We start from the raw sequence: 21412 nt of genomic DNA on the forward strand, positions 1-21412 counted from the left end.
CCCCACATTCTGCAGGCCATTCCCAAGCCCGCAGAATTAGGGAGAGCCTAGAGGATCAGATAGCCACCTCCTTTAGCAGTGCTTCTGAGTCAGAGGATGAGTGGACAAGGGTGACTAAGACGAAAAAGGCCAGCAAAATTAAGAGGGCCCTACTGAAAGAACCCCTGAAACATTAGGAGCGTCATAACTCCCTATCATAAAAATGCCAAATATTCAGTTTGGGAACACCTCGAGTTGTATGAGCAAATGATGGATACTTTCCACCTGAAGGATAGCCAAAGTTGCATTCAATATGTCAAGTGGACATTTTCTCCTGAATACTCCAGCTTCTTTGTGGGGCTGGAGGATCAGAACCAGTCAAGATGGTCCACCTATAGGGCGGCCATCTTAAAGCATTTCTCCATACATAGGAACCCTCAAGATGTCATGATGCCTACCCCCGGGCATCAGGACCAAGCCCATCAGCTCCGGGAGCAGGCATCCAGATACTTATTAAAACCCCAACAGCCCCGGCTGGGGGCTGTTTGGGTTCAGTCCTGGCGCCTTAGATGCCAGGCTCATCATAGAAATCAGTCCTGGCGCCGTAGGCTCATAGTCTTTACTTACCTGATGCAGACCATGCTGCAAGTGAGTCCAAGCCAACGTGAGGCCTGGATGGGACTATTTTATTACAGGGACTATTTTTTACTCGGGCGTGGTTCTGGGGAACTTCTTACCTGGAACTACTTTGGAGGCTATTTAAACCATGCCCGAACAGCAGCACACGCTTCGCGTTATTCTGCATCCAGCAGCGCAATGCTCACCGTGCCTGCAGTCAGCATCCAGTCTTCTGCCATGCCCGCCTCAAATCTGGAGCTGCTAAAACAAAGAGGAAAGAAAAGGACAAGGTTAGAAAACGAACTATTTTCAAATTCCTCACTTGATTCCGGATCCATCTCGCCTCCGGTCCTGGAAAGAACATAATTTCAGTACGCGTCGGATCTCCAGCTACATCGCGACGGAATACTCACCAGTCCTCGCAGCATCTTTCGATTCGGCACTGCCTCCATCATTTCTTCGCCGAACTCCGGCACCTGGGGGACAAAAGAAAACAACAAGGTGAGCCAGGAAAACCAACAAATATAACTCTTATCACCATATACTTACTTGATTTACCACCAGAGGCATTACTCTATAACTCTCCACATCTTCATGTGCTGCACCTGCAAAGAGACAGAAAACAACACGTTAAACACGTGCAACATTTACCGGACAGCGTCGGGTAATACAGACTCTTACCTGAGCGCCACCAGCTACCACGACAGCATCTTCTCACAAACTCAGCTGCAACACCAGGAAGGAAGGGGGGAACAAGAGTGAACATCGGGCATATTGAACTCTATGAACTTGATACTTGCTGGTCCTCGCCAGGAACCTCAGAGTCAATACTCTCCGGAACTCTCCCACACCTTCAAACCAGTGAAGTAACTGGAATCAACGTGCCCCTGCAATCCATGCAGGATGGAGAGCTCATCTTTCAAGAGTATAAGGTGAGATTGCTGAGAGGGCACTTCGGAGGTGATTAGTGTGGAGGACTGTGGGGGGTGCCATCACTTGAATCCACGGGTGGCTAAATCCATCTCTCCGCTTGCAGGAGAATACTTCTACGGGTCAAGCAGACAAGATTAGGAGGGCCAGTCCAGTCAGTCATCTCTGCACTACGCCTCACATTGGTGGAGACCGCAGCCGTCCGGGTCCGACCGACGCCCCTGTGGGAGCCAGGTGAGCGTAACACAAGAGGCCTGCAAGGCGGCCTGCAATCTGCAATGTGGGGAAGACTAGACCCCACAAGAATTTGTACAAGAGTTAAATGTGCCTTTTCGCAGACCACCTGGAGGGTGTGCACAGACAGTAGGGAGTTAATTAATACTTTCTTTCATGCACTCCCTAAATACATCATGATCCAGCTGGTGAGGGACTTTCATGAGAAGAGATCACTAGACTGGGTCATTCAACAGGCAACTTGCATTTATGAAGTGCAGAGACAGGTAGAAAATAAAAGTACAACTAAAAACCACAAGCCACCCAACACCCCTGCTGCTGCTAAGGTGGCAGAGGTGAAGGTTACCCCCGTTTTAGATCTGGAGATGGGGGGCCTAAAAATATTCCTGTACAAAATCCTCCTAACCAAAGACCCAGAAGGCCCTAGGGCCAATCCCAAACAGGTAGTCAGGGAGGTAACCCCACAAATGGGACCCCAAGCTCCCCTGACAATATCAGCCCCCATTATAAGGGCAGCAGACCCATCCTGGGCTATGTGTGGACTCCCCCAGCACAAGGGGGGATCCAACCAGGCAGCTGCCAACCCAGGAAACTTCCCTCCTAACTTTCACCTGGAGGGAAGTAATCCCCTGAATGTCGGGTTGAGTTTCTTTCCCCGGTACCCGCCACACATCAACCCCCAAAACAACCCTTCTTTCTTTCCCCACTTTCCTGAGCCCATACAGCTCAATCTGGGAGAGGGGAGGCTAAGGGTGGAGGGGTACCAGAACTATCCCAACCAAGGGTATGATGGGAGAATGGACAGTTACCCTTCCTGTGATCAACCTAGGATGGACCAGAGAACCCCGTACCAGCCAGAGCGGGTGTCCCAACTGGAGCGCCAAGTCCAGAACTTGTCTCTGGATCTGGGTTGCATGTTGAGGGCTCGGCAGAACCCTCGGATGAACATGATAGCCCAGAACCCTTCAAATCAAGGGTCTGGTACTCCAGAGCAATGATGGGGATAGACCCCTGACAACCCACCGGTTCCCAGGGAGGAAGCCCAGGGGGAAGTGGGGTTGTAAAGCCTTAGAGGAAGCTTCATTCCCTGCTTGTGAAAAGCCCCTGGAAACCCAGGAACCGGAACCAAAATCTCCTCCCCACGAAAGTCTGCAACCTAAGGAACAGAGGGCGGGTAGGGGAAATAAAGGGCCTTAAAATTCCCATTTTGTGGAGGAGGTTAGACTCTTCCAATTTGAAGGAGAGGGGTCCTCAGAGGATTCTGGGAAAAGGATCTTCTCCTTCAGGGATTGGGGAACTCCTCCCAAAGAAAAATGGGTCCCGAGAGATCCTGATCCAGACTGGGTAGATGTGGGGACTGAGTTAAAACCGCCCATCATTGAACCCCAGAATGACCAGCCAGAAAATCACCTGTCCCAAACCAATTCTGGTGACTGCCTCCAAAAATGGGGGTGCAGCCCAGAATCAGAACCAGGGGAGTCCAAAACTTCCCCAATATCCAACTGTCACCTTTTTCTTACAGGTTCCCAAAATCCCAAACAAAATCCTTCCCAAATTACACCTCTGTCAGAATCGAGAGCAAAGAAATTAAGCCACCAATTGGCCTAAAATGCACATTATTTTTGCCCCCTTGAGGAAAAGGAGGCAAGATTTTATACCCTGGTCCAAATAAAGGGGCAATGCACATTTTCGGCACTGGTGGACACTGGATCCCAAGCCACCCTTCTGTCAAAAAGGGCCTTTGATCAGCTGAATTCAGGAAGGGGGGAGGGATACCAGATCCCTCTCACCCTCTTCCTGGACAACTTCAGAACTTCGATGGGAAGGAAAGTCCTGTCGAGGGGACTGTAGATTTAGACATTGAATTTGGGCGACACAAGGTGAAACACCTGGTCATAGTTGTGACTCCAGAGGGTACACCATGTCTACTAGGGAATGACATCCTGTGCAGATTGTCTCCCCTAATAGATTGTGTAAACAAGGTCTTCTGGACCCAGACCAACCGACCAATAAAATTAAAACATAGCATCAACCATGTTAGTATAAATGGCACATGCCACATGGTTGAACAAAAACCTGACCAAATTGAATTCCATTTTCAAAACAACCAAATCCCTGACGTGACAGTAATTGCAGTAGGACAACAAACTGGTGATGGGAAGTCCTCTCTATTTCTGAAAATCAACCTTCCTTCCAGTCTCAAGTGGCATTCCACACTGGAATGGGATACTCTGAAATTCTAAACAAATTCACAATCAGAAAATCCCACTGTTAAAGTCCAAAATGATGAGAAACCGTCTCAAAGCTTGGCTGACATTCATAAAATTGGAGAACAGTTGTTCATCCCCATTCAGTTAAAAGGGGGGGAAGGACTCTGTTCTCGCCCGAGTGTGCGTGAACAACGGTAAGAGCTTAATCAGCGAGGCCATGTTCTGAAAACTCCCAAAAGATCCAGCCATTCCCACATTTAAATTGATAGACAAATGGGAAATGGATGTGGAGACACCCAATTCCAAACATCTCCTGCCTAGCAGGTGTATGCTCAAAATTTCCATAGGCAGCAAGAGCATAGACCATAATTGTTGGGTTGTGCGAGATGTCCCTGCTGCATTTTATTTAGGCAGTGACATTCTCAATCGCTTTTCCATTGGATTGGACCTAATAAACTTCAAAGCCTGGTCCCGATTAGCGGGTGATCCCATGGACTTTGATGACCCAGAGAAAGCATTTCGGTCAGCTCAATTGATGCCATATGCAGTTGAAATTCAGATTGGAGAGGAAGTCACCATCCAGAACGGACCCGACAATTCAGACTTAAAGTAAAAATTAAAAGAGGACAGAAACTGAAAAAACCTGACGCATATGTTCACCTCACTGCCCATTTCCAACAACAAGGGTTGGGGTTAAATCCAACACCACTAGTCACCACTAGTCAATACAGAACCCAACACCATTCCAATAGTGGTGGATAACAGCGACCTTAGGAGTATCACTCTGGGCGCAGGCACCATTATTGGAATGGGGGTTGATGGCCGACATTTTTCCATAGATTTAGGTAATGAACTGGTAGGACCAATCCCAAATGACTGTTTTGACAGTGATAGTGACAATGACACAACACCAGACAGGATCTTCAACTGGCATGGGGGGAATTTCCTGGTGTATTCTTCCTGCCCTTATGGTAAGGAAGAGGTGACCTGTGACTTCAGGAGTTATGAGGCAATCTTTCAAGTCCACCAGGACTGCCTTCCCCAACTGAAGCCATCAGTCCAAGTCAGTTTTTAACCAGGGACTTCTCCGCCCAGCTGGAGGAGGCCACTGATATAGCCAAACCAGAAGTCTTTCCGGGATTCAGGCAAATGGTTGTAGAGAGAGTCAATCTAGCTGATGCCTGTGAGACTCTGGAGCAAAAGTAAAAGTTAAAACAAGTTTTCTTAGATTTTCAAGATCTCTTTGTGGTGGACTCATATGACTGTGGTCGCACACGAAATCCATACAACAACAATTCCCACTGACCCTAGTATGACTCCAGTGTTTGTGAAGCAATAACGCTTGCCTCTCGCATCAATGGAGTCCCTTACAGAAATAATTAAGAACCTTGAGTCCCGTGGGATAATTCGTCCAGTCAACAGCACCTTCAATAATCCGGTTCTGGGGATTTTGAAACCAAACGGCCAGTGGAGACTCTGCTGACCTAAGGGAGTTCAACAAACGGGTCAACACTTCCCGATGGCCTCTTCCCTACATTGACCAAGGGCTGGCCCAGATCCAGGGGTCAAAGGTATACACTGCCATTGACCTGACCATTGGGTACTGGACTGTACCTGTCAGTAAGGAGGACCAATACAAGCTGGCCTTTACCTTTGAGGGAAAGCAGTACACTTAGACCCGGACTCCCTTTGGATACATCAACTCCGGCAATGAATTTAATATCTTTTTGCGTAAGGCCATGCCCGACTTGGGTGAAAGGGGTAACCTGGCCTATTTAGACAATGTTCTAATCAAAAGTTCATCTGTGGAGGAACACATAGCGGAGATCCATTATGTTCTGACACAGTTGAGGGCTGCCGGAGCAAAACTCTCTTTCTAAAAGGCACAGTGGTGCAGGACCTGTGTTAATTTCTTGGGGCATGAGATAACTCCTGAGGGTCTCTGTCCCCAGGAAAAGAAAGAAGAAGCACTCTATAAACTAAAAGACCCCAATAATTCTGCATGAACTAAGGAGCCTCCTTGGACTGACTAATTACAGTAGAAAGTTCATTGAGGATTACGCAGAGATCACAAGACCCCTGATCCATCTGTTGTAGGGGGGGGTCAAGTCGGAGTGGGGTCCAGAACAAGCCGAGGCAGTACGACAACTCAAGAGAAGCCTCTCACAAGCGCCTTGCCTAGCTTACCCTGTCAAAAACAAGGAGTTCTTCTTGGAGACAGGGTTCTCAAATATATGCTTAACTGCAGTATTATACCAAAAGCATGATAAGGTCAATAAAGTAATCTCCTATGTGAGTAAGACTTTATCCTCTGTGGAGGAAAAATTCAACGACTGTGAGAAGGCACTCCTGGCAATGGTGTGGGCATTGAAAAATTACCGCCCGTTTATCTAGGGGGAACACATCATAGTGGAGACTCCACACCAGCCTCTGCAATATCTTCAAAGTGACAGAATCCGGGCCGGAAATGTGAGTAATTCCCAAATTACTTCCTGGATTCTGTCAATGCAAGGCTTTCCTGTGGAGGTCAGATATGGCCAAAACAAGAAGAGTCTCCTTGCACAAGGTCTGGCTGACTTGCATGATTGTGCCAGAAAAAAATGTCTTGAGGACGAACGTCTTAAAATTAAGGACAACATGGAAGCATACCTTAATTCCCCACACAAGGTCTATGAAGAAGACAAGTGTGAGGGAATGCCCACCATCTATGTGGATGGGTGCTCCTACCATGTTGACAACAACGGGAAAAAGGAACTTGTGGCCGGTGTGGGGAATGCATGGGTGAATGTTGCCCCAGAGCCCTCTGCTGGGTACAAAATCGGTCCCCGTAGTAGTCAAGTGGTAGAGCTGATGGCTGTGCATCTAGCCATCCTCACTGCTGTCCAACACCAACTCCACAAACTGGTCATAATCACTGATTCAGATTATGTACGGAACAGGTTTGTGGAACACCTGGTTAACTGGAAAACCAGAGGCATGCTATGTGCTAACAATAAACCACTAAAACATGGAACATGAATACAGAATATTGAGGATTTGGTCGCCTCGAATAGGATGACCATCTACTGGAAAAAGATCAAGGGTCATTCTAAAGTAGAGGGACCAGACAAAACTGGAAATTACCTAGCTGATCAGTTGGCCAAAACCAAAGCCATCCAAGGGGATTACTTGAGATCGAGTCCCTGTTGGGGGAAATCCAGGTCACTGCTATCACTAGGTTCCAGACAAATGCTCACAATTAACTCTCAACTGCCCAATGGAGTAAAGAGAACCCAGATTGATTACGGCTCAAAAAGGTGATCCAATAATTGGTAAGTTTTATCAACACATTGAGGACCCTGAGAACGTTCCCCTGATGGATACCAATTGCATTAGGAAAGAGGACCTCAGATTGTTGATGACATGTCCAAAAAATGTTCCAAATCCAAGATGGTTTGTTGGTGAGGAGATGCATATCTGGCCATGAAAAGTGGGTAGTACCTACCTCATTCCAAAGCCTGATGCTATGTCACGCCCAGGATGCGGCCAGAGCCGGTCATCAGGGGTTTCATACGACATTAGATATGTTGCGAGAGGTGGCATACTGGCCACACATGGGGCAGGACCTCAACCAATACTTGAAAGGGTGTCTTGTGTGTGCACAATTTCAGCCAACATCACTCACACATCGTGCTCCCCTCCAAAAGAGGGGTATGACACTGTCTTGGTCAGATTTGCAAGTCAATTTTATCGGGCCCGTGATTCGCTCCTCTAGGGGGAACAAGTACATGGTGATCGTAACCTGCTTGTTTACTAAATGGGTGGAATGTCTCCCAGCCCCAAATTGCAAGGCAGAAACAGCAGCTGCCCTGATGATCAATCACATCTTCGTGCGTTTTGCACTACCCCAAAGGATTGAGTCAGACAGAGGTAGCCACTTCACTAGCGAAGTGATGACAAAGATGTGGAAGATACTTGGGGTAAAAAAGAAACTACCCATTGCCTACCGGCTGTTGAGAGGTACAATAAAACTATTGTGAGCATATTAAAAAAGTTGTGGCAGATTCTGGGCCAATTTGGGATATTCGATCACCCCTTGTCCTGTTGGCCATCAGATCTACCCCTTCATCTGCAACAAAAATGTCTCCAATTGAGCTGATGACTGGACGAAGGATGGTGCTACCCCAGCATCTGCTCTACAGAACCCAAGAGCAGACCTTGATAAATGCCTCCACAACTCATGAGTATGTTGAGAATCTGAGAACACCTTCAACATGCTTTTGCGTATGCTCAGCGGAATCTAGAAAGATCCTTAAACAGTATGAAAACCCACTATGACCTTAAGACAACTAAAAAGGAATATCAAGCAGGAGACTGGTTCTACTTGTACAATTTCCAAAGGAACCAAGCCAAAGAGCGCAAATTCCTCCCAAGTTGGCGGGCCCTTTTGAAATTGTGGACAGAATCTCACCAGTCGCCTACAGAATCCGCATATTCAAGTGCAGTTTTACAGAGGGGGAAGACAAGTGGGTCCACATAAACCAGCTAAAGAGTTGCCACCCCAGGCATACTTTGCGGCAGATAGAAGAGCACACCAGAAACCCAGAGGGGGAAAATCTGGACAGCTAGAAAAATTATTAAATATTCATTGATTACACCTGAGAAAATGGGCAAATTATCACTGAATAATAGATGGGGAATATTGCTAATTGTTTGGGAATGCAAGTGTCTTTCCCACTACTGAGATCCCCTGAAGATGTGTGGGCACAGTTGTGGGAACATTTTCATAAATGTTTTATGTTCGTTTTCTAGTATTGGCACTAAATTCCAAGAATCACCAAGGAGGACCACTCAGGGACCGAGAGGAAAAACCCAAAGAATCCTGAGTATCGTCCCATCCCAACCCGAACCGGCGAGGAGAGCGTGCCGCCTCAATCCCTGACGGGAGAAGCAACTGAATTTCTCCACATGGACAGAAAAGAACATCCCACTCGTCCGACTTCCGATCAACTAGAAGTCAAAACGAAGTCGGGGGGGGATATTTGTGGGATTTATTGACCCACTCTGCTATACTACACGGCCTCACTCTGCTATCTCTGGTGCAAGAAACAGCATAATGGCGGCAAAACCCTTGTGCGCTCCAAAATCTCCAAAACCGCGTTTTTTCAACACACAAAAAGTTGGCTGCACAAACTGCCACCCATGGTGCATGTGTGGTGGAACAGAGCACACGCTGCAGAAAAAAGTGCCAGTGGGCTCCATGACAAGTAAACATGGAGTACAGAGGGAGAAGCAGCATTTTGCAAGTGAAATTCCAAAATGTGCCAGTAAATGACATATACTTTGCTGCTGAAACTTCAAAATGCCTGAACACAACACTTTCCAACACTCAAAATCTTGCTTGGCGCTAAAATTCAATTAATCTAATGAAGCACTGTGAATTGAAATGTTAAGAGCAAAACATTTTCTCAGCAAAACTGGATTGCCTGTGAATGACAATTCCTGTCAAAAATCTGTCTGTAGCCACACTGGGCTACCTGTGAGTGACAGCCCCTGTCAAATGGGCTCTCCTGATTAAACTTTAAAGTTGTCTAAAACTGAAGATCTGCCAGATTAGCAAATATAAAAGGACTGTTTCTGAGAGGAACACAGATCACAGTTGTTTTGATCCCACAGGTTCAAACCTAAGAATGTAATTTATCGATGTCATCTGATGCAACAAGTTTGTTTTATGCTGGTTTTCAAATGAAGAAATTAAAATTAACTTAGGCTGGCTGGGCCTGCAAGAGCTTGAAAAACATGTTTCCACCCAAGGGGAGGGCATTGATCTCAGCAGATGCTCACTGACACATGATAATTGTGGGGTAGACCAGACTTTTGTCTGCTACCAAGGACTGAACAATGGCAGATTCTCCAGGCCAGGAAATGGACTTGTGAAGAGGTTGTAAACTAGGCTTGCAGAAGGAAATCCCAAAGGTGGGGGCTGCTCCTTGCCTCCAGAGACAGACAAAAGGCTGACCATTTGCTGCTAAGAATATGTAATGAACATTTTTTAGAGACTTATAAACTCGCTATCAGAAGTGGTGGAAAAAGAAAAAGGGCAGATTTGTTAATCTAATTTTTGGCCCTATATTTCAAAATGCGGTGGAACTGTGTAGCATATTCTGAACAGGAATGGTAATATATGTTGTTTTATGGGAACTGTATTTATGCTAGAATTGTTAAACTTTGCACACACATTCCTATGGTAGGCAAGCATATTTGTGGAAATTTGGAGAAAGTTTGAAAATGTGTTCATGGCGAAATGGACAAAATGCTGCAAAAAGACGAAACAAGGTCTCACAGCTGTGAGCTTTTGATGAACAGATACTCCATAAAAAATGTAATCCTTGTATGTGATTTTCGTAGAGGTTACAAATGTATAAATATGTATTTAGGACAAAATTCGATTTTGATACGGGTGGCTAGGGGAGGTTTCTAAGGATTGTAAAAAATAAACTATAAACTTGACATCACCTGTCTTTTATCCAATCACTCGGATGCAAGGTGGAGATGAGGCTCTGATCCAATCCCAGTTCACAGGGGCGAGTTTAGTTAAGCCGGCCTATACACCCATTTTTGTCATGTAATTTGAAAGGATAAATAGAGACATCTGACAACACATAGACACTCTCTCTTCTGATTCCAGCGAAGCACTCTGATCCAGAATTCAACATCCAGCCTTTAACATCCTTCTAGATCCAGATAGCAATCACCAGGCCAAGCAGTAGCTGAACCATTTTCAGCTAGGCCTCAATCCTCAATTAATCCTCAACTAATCCTTACAACCCAGTGAAGCGCTGTGGTGTGGAGAAGCATCCTGAAACTATCTGGCTTGCTACCATAACGCTTGCCTGATGAACTCGCCATACCGCTGATCTGAAATATCCAGAAACAAGAAGGGTACATCCCCTGTTGTTCCGGTGACCGGCCTAGCTGATCCTAGCTGATGTGCTGACCTTCTCTGATAGACCCGACCCATTGACCAGAATCTTGATGGGCCAAAAATCTTAAATCCCGGTGGATTGTGAGTATTAAGAGGACGCTAGAGAACTGTTGTATACCTTGCCTTATCTTGTTCCACCCTAATATCTGAACTATCCTTACTTTCATAACCAGTGACAGTGTCAAAATCTTTAGTGCTATCTTATTCTGTCTATTTGCTAAAGCGTCATTTTCATAGTCATTTTTATTTGTGTAACTCTGATCCAAAAATCCCACTTCGAGTGTTTTGACTGGTTCCGCTGGGGAAGGTACTGGAGATCTGTTACTGAAGTCATGAATCAGTCTCAGATCTTACTTAGTCTCAACCTGGTTGTCTAGCTTGCATGCTCTAGTCTTGAGTAAAAGCATAATTCATAATTTCTGGTTTTAAACTGAAGTTCTTGTCCAAATTCGTGTCTTTATTTTTGAAAAACACCTCCCACTAAAACCTCCATAACTCCCTCAAGATAGAAACGAAATTTCAACTTCCACTGACACCTAACATCCTTAGCTACATCCACAACCCAAAACCGCATTGTGAAACAGTGTCGTTGACCTGTTTTTATCAAAAATTGCATTGTAAAAGTTTGCCGCAAATTTACATTTTGCAAAAATTTTACACTTGTGAATTGTCTTTAAATTATTTCCCACTTTGCCTTTGAGATTCCAAAGGTTTTCTTTTGATTAAATCATTGCTTTTGATTGCTTGCATGTGTTCAAAACAGCTCCCGTAGAAGTTTACAATAATATAAGCATTTTTGACCACATTTATTGTTTTTGCTCAGCCAATTTCAAAACCATGCTGACAGTTGAAAGTCAAATCCGTTTTTCTCTTGTGTTTAAGGGGGGAATGTGGGGGTGATATTCTGTTTGGTCTGTATTATTCCTGAGTACCTGCCCTCTCCTCACATCTATTTAAATTGCCTATTGGTGGGTCGAGGGGTGTCGCTGGGGGAACCTCTAACCACAGTGCTATCTGTTCCAAACCAATCCAAAAGTATTCTTTTCTTTGCTTCATTCTTTTTGTGTTCATTACCTAATTCCCAGTGCATTAAAGATATTATTCATTGTCCTTGTCACCCTTTGGTGATAGTTGTTACCTATTAAAAATATATTGTGTTTTAAATTCTCAATCCATAAATAAATATTTACCATTACAAACTAGCCTTATTCCTGGTTCAGTGTGACCGGGGGCTATTTTGAGAAGCATGTGATCTGAGTGGTACATCATTCAGAATATTGAACTTATAGACAAAAATAAATAAGGGCTTCCTTTGCGCCCTACATGCTGGGCCAGACTTGGTTGTGTTCCTGATTGAAATCCCTTACACTCATCTAAACAAAATATTATATTGCAGTGTTGTTGTTAATACAGTAACGTAATCATACATACACATAGGCAATGGCTGCAGCATGAACCGTAGAAGTACAATATTTAATCTGGTAATTTTCAATAGTAAAATAATGAATGCTACCTTATCACAGTTTTTGATAATGTTAAACATGAAATAAATAGCTAACAATTCAAGACTTACTACACACTAGTGTTAGTACAAACAATACATATGAAGACCCACAATGCATACACATCAGAGGCATATACGGGGAAACTAAAGTAAGGAAGAAAGAAACAACTTCACCAGAAAATGTTAAGAACATTTAAGTTCATCTTCATGTATGCAGATGAATTGTGTGTTTGAGGCGTGCTTATTGCCCTGTGTATATGCACCAAAAGCACATAATAAACCCTAAGGAAAGTACTTTAAGAACATATAACAGGGTTAACGTTGAGATATATAGCACCTCTTGAATTTTAATATTCTGACTGTCAGTGAACAAAAACACCTGGTTTAGATACATTAGTGAACAAAAACAAGTGGCCTAGATATGTGATGTCATCAGTGATGTCATCTTTGATGTCCTGGGTGTTGGTGTTAGCAGAGCACAGTGGTGGCACGAGTTATGGTTGCTTAGTTTACCTAATTTATTGTCGTGACTTGTTCATAACAGGTCTTCGGGGTATTGAGCTCTCTGTGCTAGGTGTACCAACAACAACCATATTGGGTCATGGGCAGAGAGTCCTCTCGACCTCCTGAGAATGGGTGTCACAGAAACACTCCCTGGGAGGTCTCATGAGAACCAGAGTGTTACGATGTGAAATGAAAGTCCAAATAACCAGGTGTGGAAGTGAACCTCTTTACTAAGTTCCAGGTGACAAGGTATATACAACAGGTAAGTCCAAGAGTATGTAAGTATGAAGATATAGGAGAGACATCAACCAGCCTCCACTCTCACAGACTGTTTTACTCCAACTGACATTCATGGTACTTACAGGGGCACTCACACCAAAACATTCCACAGGCATACATTTCAGCAGGCATTCTATCAAGCAAGCATTCATGCAGGACCAAGTCAGAGAAACACAAGACATAACATATCTCCCTCCTCAACATAAACCAAGGTACATGGCACTGAAAGAATCACAAGGGAAAACCATGAGGTAAGGTGACCAAATCATAAAACCAACAACACTCTGGCCACAACCAACCTCCAACTCCAAACTCCAATTCAAAACCCACCCACTCCACCTACCTCAGCCCCTCAATGACCTACAGTGACGCCAAGCAAACACACAATACCCTCAAAGTATGTTGCAGGCTTTCAACAGACACTCTAGCAAGAGAACTAGCCCTTACACAAAACAACACTCCACAATGCCACAAAATCTCAAAGCAGGACCCACAAGCATCTTACCACCACCACTAAGGTGCACCGATCCACAGCACACCCTTCAGCTGCCACAACACCAAAGGAAATTAACTCAGCACAGGACACAGGCACCCACTCCAGTGCACAACAGGTGAATAGGACTACCCCCTCAAGGTACCAGCGTACATCTCCGCAGAGGCATGGGCAGGAAACACCCCAAGTGCAGGTTTCCAACAACACAACTCCACTAATAGGAAAAGGCATGGGTTTATGTGGCCGGGTCGGGCTCCCTAGCGGACACCACACCACCAACACACACAGGGTCAGGTCAGGCTCTTCAGCAGATGCAACACTGTAATAACACAAACACAGGGTATGGGCCATCACAAACCCAAACCAGCGATTTGCTTAGCCAGCCGGCAGGGTTACAACATAAGACATACCATAATTTAGGCCTCAAAAGAAAAATATTGGCAAATATAACATTTATGGCATAGCAAGCAAAAAAACATACTCTAATAGAGTCCATTGCCATGAGCTAATTAAGTCTTTAAACAATGGTAGTCCTGTGGAGGCAAAACGTTTGTTAGACAAAACATACAGTACACATAAGCTAAGCTTAGGATCGTATTAGCTTTACTTTTGGATTTCGGCCATGAGGGGTCAGTATGTTCCCTTAGACATAGCAAACTTTCTTTAGCTCCCCTTTTGGTTTGAGTTCCGAATAGTGCATTTCCAATTTTGGGCATTCCCACTATATGTGCAGGCAATTCTCCATACCTCCACAGTCCCTCCAACGTTTCTTGGAGATGTTAGGATTCATTTGATGTAGGTGTTCAGGAGTATAGTGCCATTTGGTCATTTGCTTAAACCAGCATTGCCTAATTTGTATCTATCCTGTACGTTTTGGAATATCGGCCCAAAGTTGTTCCCATTCGTCACCCTAGAATTGATCTCCCAGTGTGGTTTCTCATTTGCATTTGTATGTGTGGACATTGGAGGGGGAGTCATCTATTAGTAATTTGTAGAGGGTGGATATAAGGTGTTTGTCCATGGGGTCCGAAACCATAAACTTTTCAAATGATGTGAGGGAATGCCTGGCTGCTTGCTTATTGGGAGGAGCCATTAACCAATGCCGTACTTGAAAATATTTCCATTGATGGTCTTCCTTTAGGGCTACTTCATGTTTACATTGATCAAACGATTTTAATTCATCACCTTTAAATAAGTTCCTCAATTTTTCACAACCTGCATATTTCCAGCGAGGGAAGGAGCATTTTTCAAGACCTGGACTGAATTGCAGATTATGGAACATATGGGTGAAGGGGGCGGGAATGAGGAAATTCGATAGAGTAGGACCGCCTTATCCCATGTGTCCTCGACTAATTTTGGGATTGTGCTTTTGTGCATATTTTGCGATCGCTCTGTTTTGGGTAGCCAGAAGGTTTCACAGAGCAGGGTCCCTACCACTGTTTGATCCATTTGGATCCACCATTTGTCCGATATTTGGGCAAACCAGTCTTTAATGACCCAGATTTGGGTTGCTTGACAATATCGTAGGAGGTTCGGGAGGCCCAGCCCACCCTTGCATGTGGGTGCCATAAGTGTCTTTAGAGCTATTCTTGAGGCTTATTGTTCCAAATGAAGGTAGCGATCATTCTCATGAGGGTCCTGAAACAGGAGGGCAGACCAGGGATTGGGAAAGCATGAAATTAATAAAGGTATTTCGGGTTTATGACCATCTTAATTGTGTTGATTCGACTCAGCCATGAGACCAAAAGCGGACCCCAAGTACGCAGTTGCTGTATATTTGTGGCCAGCAATGATGTATAGTTTGCGTTATATAGTTCCACCAGGTTCTGTCTTAAGGTAATCCCCAACAGTTTTATGTCCCCCTGGACCCATCTGAAACCCCTGGCTGCTTTAGCACACCTCAAGCCTTCTCCTTCCAACGACAAGTTTAAGATTTTGGATTTATTGATTTTAATTTGTAACCCTGCTACAGCACCAAACATGTCTAGTCCCGTTATTACCACTGGAAGCGATACCTCAGGATTCCGTCACTGTGAGGAGCATGTCATCCGCATAGGCAATTATTTTATGGTGTCCCCCCCCCCGAAGTAGATACCTTCGAAGGGCCCTGTGGATCATATTCTAGCTAGGAAGGGTTCCAGGTGTATAGCGTATAGCAGTGGCGAAGGGGGGTTTGGGATAGATGATTGTTAATGGAAGGCTGACCAGGTGATTTTTATAATTTGCACAGACTTTGCTCAGAAAAGTGGGTTCAAACCCCATCTTATCCATGGTCTCAAATACAAAGGACCAGTCGACTCTGTCAAACACTTTTTTCGCTTCTAATGAGAGGAGGACAGCTGGGACCTTTTTCAGTGCAACTTGTTCTATAAGGTGACATGATCTCCAGGTGTTGTCATGTGTCTGCCATTGTGTAATAAATCCTGCCTGGGTTGGACATATTAATTTTGGCAGACTTGTATCCAGCCTATTCGCCAATATTTTCATTTAGATTTTAGCATCAGCGTTTATGAGGGCGATCAGATGGACGGACCCACAAAGTGATCTGTCCTTCTACGTTTTAGGGAAAAGGACCAGATTTGCCTCCTCCATTGTCAGGGTAATATGCCTTTCTTACCGAAGGAATTGTATAGTTGGGTCAACTAGTGGGGCCAAGACTGATTGGAATGTTCTATAGAATATGGCTGGGAAGCCGTCTGGGCCTAGGGATTTACTTAGGGGGAGGTTTCTGATCATGTGTACCACTTCTTCTTTTGTGGTGTCTGCCTCTAGTGCAACCTGCTCCTCAGGAGTCATCCTGGACAGTGACATCGACTGCAGATATGGCCTTTGCAGGGGCTGTGCCGGGCACCCCGATTGGTATAGTGCCGAATAAAAGGTGGTGAACTGCGCTGTGATTTCAGGGGTGGTAGTCAAATTGATCTCCTTGAGATCTATGGTTGCTTAAATCGGTTGCGATGCCGCCTTTTGTTTAAGTTGCTTAGCTAGGAGATGATCAGCCTTATTAGCTTTTATGTAGTAATTTTGCTGCATCCACAGCAGTCTTTTCTCGGCTCTCCTTTTTTGGAGGAGATCAAGTTTTCCCTTAATACTTCTTTATTGTTTGCAGAGCTTAACCCCTGAGTTAGTTTCCATTTTTGACAGTACTGCCTGCAGTTCTTGTTCTAATTCTACCTCTAGGACTCTCCTCTGTTTTGCTGGTGGGCCGCCGTTGCTATCAGGTCCTCCCTACATGTTGTCTTGAAGGCGTCCCATACCGTGTTCTCCTCCATATCCGGAGAGATGTTCAAAGTGAAGTATTCTTTTATTTTAAGTTCCAGTTCATCCCGCAACACTGGGTCTGTGAGTACCCCCTTTGGGAAACCCCATCTCCAGAGACTGTTTTTTTGTTGCCCGATATTTATTGTCACCATTATGTGGGCATGATCTGATATTGTTATTGTGTGAAGTTCTATTTCCGTGATATTCCCATTAGAGTAACTGATGGACCAAATATAGTCGATCCGGGAGAAGTACTTGTGTATGTGTGAATAAAACATGAAGCCTGATTCCTCCCTGCGTAGCGATGCCCAGACATCGTTCAGGGCCAAAAGTCCAATATTACCCATGAGTGCTGGTGAGGGTGGCGGTTGTCCATATGCTGTTTTTGAGCTCCCTTCCCTTTGGGGGTCCCATGCTAAATTGAAGTCCCCCAGTACCAGGATCTCACCCTTGGTGAAAGACTCCAGTTTCGTGAGGGTTGCCCTGAGGAAGCCGCCCTGGCCGGAGTTTCGAGGCATAAACCAATACTACTGTAAGTGTTATGTCCCCCTCCTTGAAGGTAACAAACAGTTATCGCCCCTCTGTCTGCCCGTGTGTTCATTATGTGTGTCGTGAACCCCTTTCAGAAGGCAATAATAACGCCTGCTACTTTCCCTTGAGCATGGATTTATTTGTTTGCACTGTCTCAATTTGAATGTTGATCTATCCCGCTTCCTTAGGTGAGGTTCATCCAGTGCTATAAGGTCTGGCTGGAGACTAATTGAGTCCCCGTATATTAGGAGTTAACCCCTTGAATTAAAACTGTTGCTGATTGTGAGAGTGCTGTAATCCACCAGTCTGCAGACATATCTAGAAATGATTCCCTGGTCCACTGGAGCACATAGGATCCCTTTTTCCAATATCCCTTGAATTTCTACATTCCCCTATCACCCCCTTCTCCCAAGATCCGGATCCCTCCCCCACTAACCCCCCTGGTGCAGGCCGAAGTTCCTAATCGATCCTCAGGTGGTGCGCCTTCGGCTCACCAGTCATTCCAGGGCCCTTTAGTGGGATATCCCAAGACCCAATTTGGGACTTCCGTGGTGTTCCGGTCAGCCGGCTCTGCACCCGACATGCTGCTTCAAACCTTCTTCTTCTCCTGGCATGGCATTTTGTAACATTACTGGCTTACATAGTTACTTTGATGTGTTCTGCACTGGGCCGGCAGGCATGCTGTCTCATGAAGCAGTGCCCAGCGCCATCTACAATTTTGCATTGGCTGCAACCATTCCCATGCCCTCGGGCCTCGAGAGTGGGCAGTGTCCCCCTATATTGCTGGCTGCATGGCCTCCTCACTGATATGTAGCAGTTGGGCTCCTTCATCCACTGTTGTGATTCTGTGTTGTCAGCTTTCCCAGGAGAAAAGAAGGCCAAAAGGGAAGATGCATCTATGTTTAATTTGTTTTTCCTGTAAGGCCAATATTACTGGGTTCATTTCTCTCTGCTTCTGCAGGGTGGACTGGGCTGAGTCTTGAAATAGTTGATTTGCCGCCCTGTTGTAGGTAATGGATCTTGCCTGGCGGACAGCTTTCAGAATTAGCTCTTTTTGCAGGTACTAACGCAACCAGAGTATCAATCGGCCGCGTGTCTGGTTCCTGCCTTCTGTAGCCTGTCCTGTGCACCCTGTCTATGGGGATGTCTGGTTGCTCATCTGCTCCTAAGAGATCTGTGAAGGTATGTATTACTGTTTCTTTAAGTTTTGTGTCTCCTACTGTTTCTGGCGGGTTCTGAATGCGTATGTTCGATCTGTGAGACCTATTTTCCAGGTCCCCGCACTGCAGCTCTACATTATGGGAGACCCTTGCTAGGTCTTCCAAGGCCTCATCCGTTCTCCTGCTTTCCTCCACCAACTCTTGGAGCGCCCTTTCTGTAATGTCTGTGCGTTCTTCTAGGGAAGCAATGTCCTTTTTCATCTCGTTAAGGGCTTGCTTCACCTCTGTGGTGATGTTCATAAACTGTGTCTGAAAGGAAGTGGTGAGTCAGTCTTGGAATTCGTTGAAGCAAGCCTTCAGGTCTACTTTGAGTGCTGCCATGATAGGGTCTGCCCTGTCTTCTGTATCCTCCTGTGGCTCCCGGGATGGGGGCTTTTTTTTCAGGTGGGAGTGGGTATCCAAATCTTTAGACCAGCAGCGTTGAATTGTGCTTTTTGGAACCGTTGTTGTCGTGGGCCGCTTATTGTGGTTACCTTTCTCCTTTAACCCCAGCATTGGTCACCTTTATAGTGCTCTGTATGACTGATTGGGCATTATGTTTGCCCCAGGGACGCCCTGGGTTTTGGTGGAGTTGCGGTTGAGCTGTTGCTTTTGTTATGTGGGACCCTTCTATTAACTGTGCAAAAGTCGCCCTGTTTTTTTTTCAACCGGTATTTGTATAGTTTTCCCTTGGTTCCCTCTTCAGTTTAGGACCGCTGCTGATTGCAAGTCTGCTGGGCTTTGAAGCAGGTTTGTGCCCAGTTTACCCCGGGGCTCCACCGCCCTCTTCTCCTGTGGAGTGTTGCAGCCAATTATTCCTTCATTTAGTGGTGTACGGTGTATATTTTGGATGCAGGGGATCCCGCTGAAAGGTATTAATTGCGGGGCCTCCTGGGGGGTCTGGGCATGGAATCTGGATTTGCTGCCTGCAAACAGGTGTAGCGGTCCCCCAGCAGATCTCTTCGGTCCTCTTTGACTGCCCGTTTATGGGCCCTGAGCAGGGACAAGTTGGTGGGCACCCGCCTGATGTCCCCCGATGCCAATATCCTGGGTGGGTTCGCAGGCTTGTGTACCACTGCTTTTTTCGGGCTGCTAGCTCTGGGCCAACCGACCATGGTGAGGCCTGCAATAGTCTCTTTCCTCCAATTGTGGGCGTCCCCGTGCCAGCGGGCCTCTGCTCCCAACCCGGCCTGGAATTCACAGCCCTGATCTCTCTGATCCTAGCTTCTCAGCCACAGGGTGCCGCCCGGCTGATGTCCGTCCTGCTGGATGGGTTGCTCACCTCTGGTTCTTGGCGATCACGCAGCCGGCCCCCTGACGCCTACCTTGCAGCAGAACTGTGCTTGTCTGTGTTCAGTGCTGCTGCCTCAATGCTGGGACCCCATGGCAGACCTCCGGCATGCATTCCCGCTGCACTGTGTTTCATTCCAGCTCACCTGCACAACAGGCCCGGGTCACCATCCGTCTCGATTTCACCAGCCTTTTACCGGTGAGCATCCTGTCTCAGCATGCCGTACGTGTCTGCGAACGCTTGCCAATAAGTATTTGCTTCATTTATGTAACCTTGCCAGTGCTGATAAGCCTTGTCGGGGACAGAGCTCAGCTCACTCACGTCTTCACTTCCTAGCTGCCATCTTGGAGTCGTTATGTGCATTTTTATTAGTTTAATTAAAAATCCCTTTCTGTTTTTTCCCTTACACGGTTGGGCCAGTAGTGATTTTACTACTTATGTGAATTTTTATTAGTTTAAATAAAGATCCTATTTTTTGTGTAGTATCTTGGGTGGACATTGTTTTATTTTGGTATCACCTTACTGTTGGTTGGATTGCTTTTCCCAGCTCACACCACTCCTGAAGAGTATAGCCTGCCCTTGGACTGCACCGTCCCAAAATGGCAAATTAGCTATAACACTCAGCCGGGCCTTTTAAACCTTTATGATTGGGATGACTGCAGTTTTATTAGTGTTGTAGTGCTGAATAGGAGCTTTAGCCACTACTCATCCCTGTACTCCTGCAGAGCAGTGGTCATTTCGTCACATTAAAAGTACTTGAAGGCGTTGAGCATCAGGATCATGGATTATGAACGTGTTGCTGAAAACCAGCCCAAGGATTGTGATTTGGTTATCCTGACGATTATTTTTGATTTGCTGAATAATCATTTACAAAAGACACACCTTTAATATGGTGTTCTCTAGGAATTATTTTAATACTTATGACCTCATTACAGGTATGGAGGTAATGGTAAAAGCAAACAGTATCATAAATACCTCCTATTTAAGAAATACAACCTAAATACAGGTTGGCTTCGGATGGCGTATTTACGGCATGCTGTACATAGAAGGCACCACACGGGGCAAACATGGATAATCTGACCCCTGCAGTACTTTCTCTGTACCCCAATATTGTACATTTCATTTATCTTTTACTGATTTGCTACCTTCTTTTCTGGAAATTATTTGATTGAAGTCAAGTATATTTGCAGATGTACATCCTCAGAATAATGTATACATTCATAATCTTAAGGAATTGTTCCCTCTAAGCTTATCATTTCTGACGAAATTATCTACAAGTGTCTATCTTAGTCTTAATCAACTTCATAGATTCCAGGTATGGATTTCTAAGCATTCCTACCACCCATATGCAATAATATGTACACCTTAAAAGTATATTATTCCACTAAATGGAAATGTGCTGTTAGAAACATCCA

The sequence above is a fragment of the Ambystoma mexicanum genome, chromosome 4p (genome assembly GCF_040938575.1).
Source record: "Ambystoma mexicanum isolate Mex_15411 chromosome 4p, UKY_AmexF1_1, whole genome shotgun sequence".
Classification (NCBI taxonomy): Eukaryota; Metazoa; Chordata; class Amphibia; order Caudata; family Ambystomatidae; genus Ambystoma; species Ambystoma mexicanum.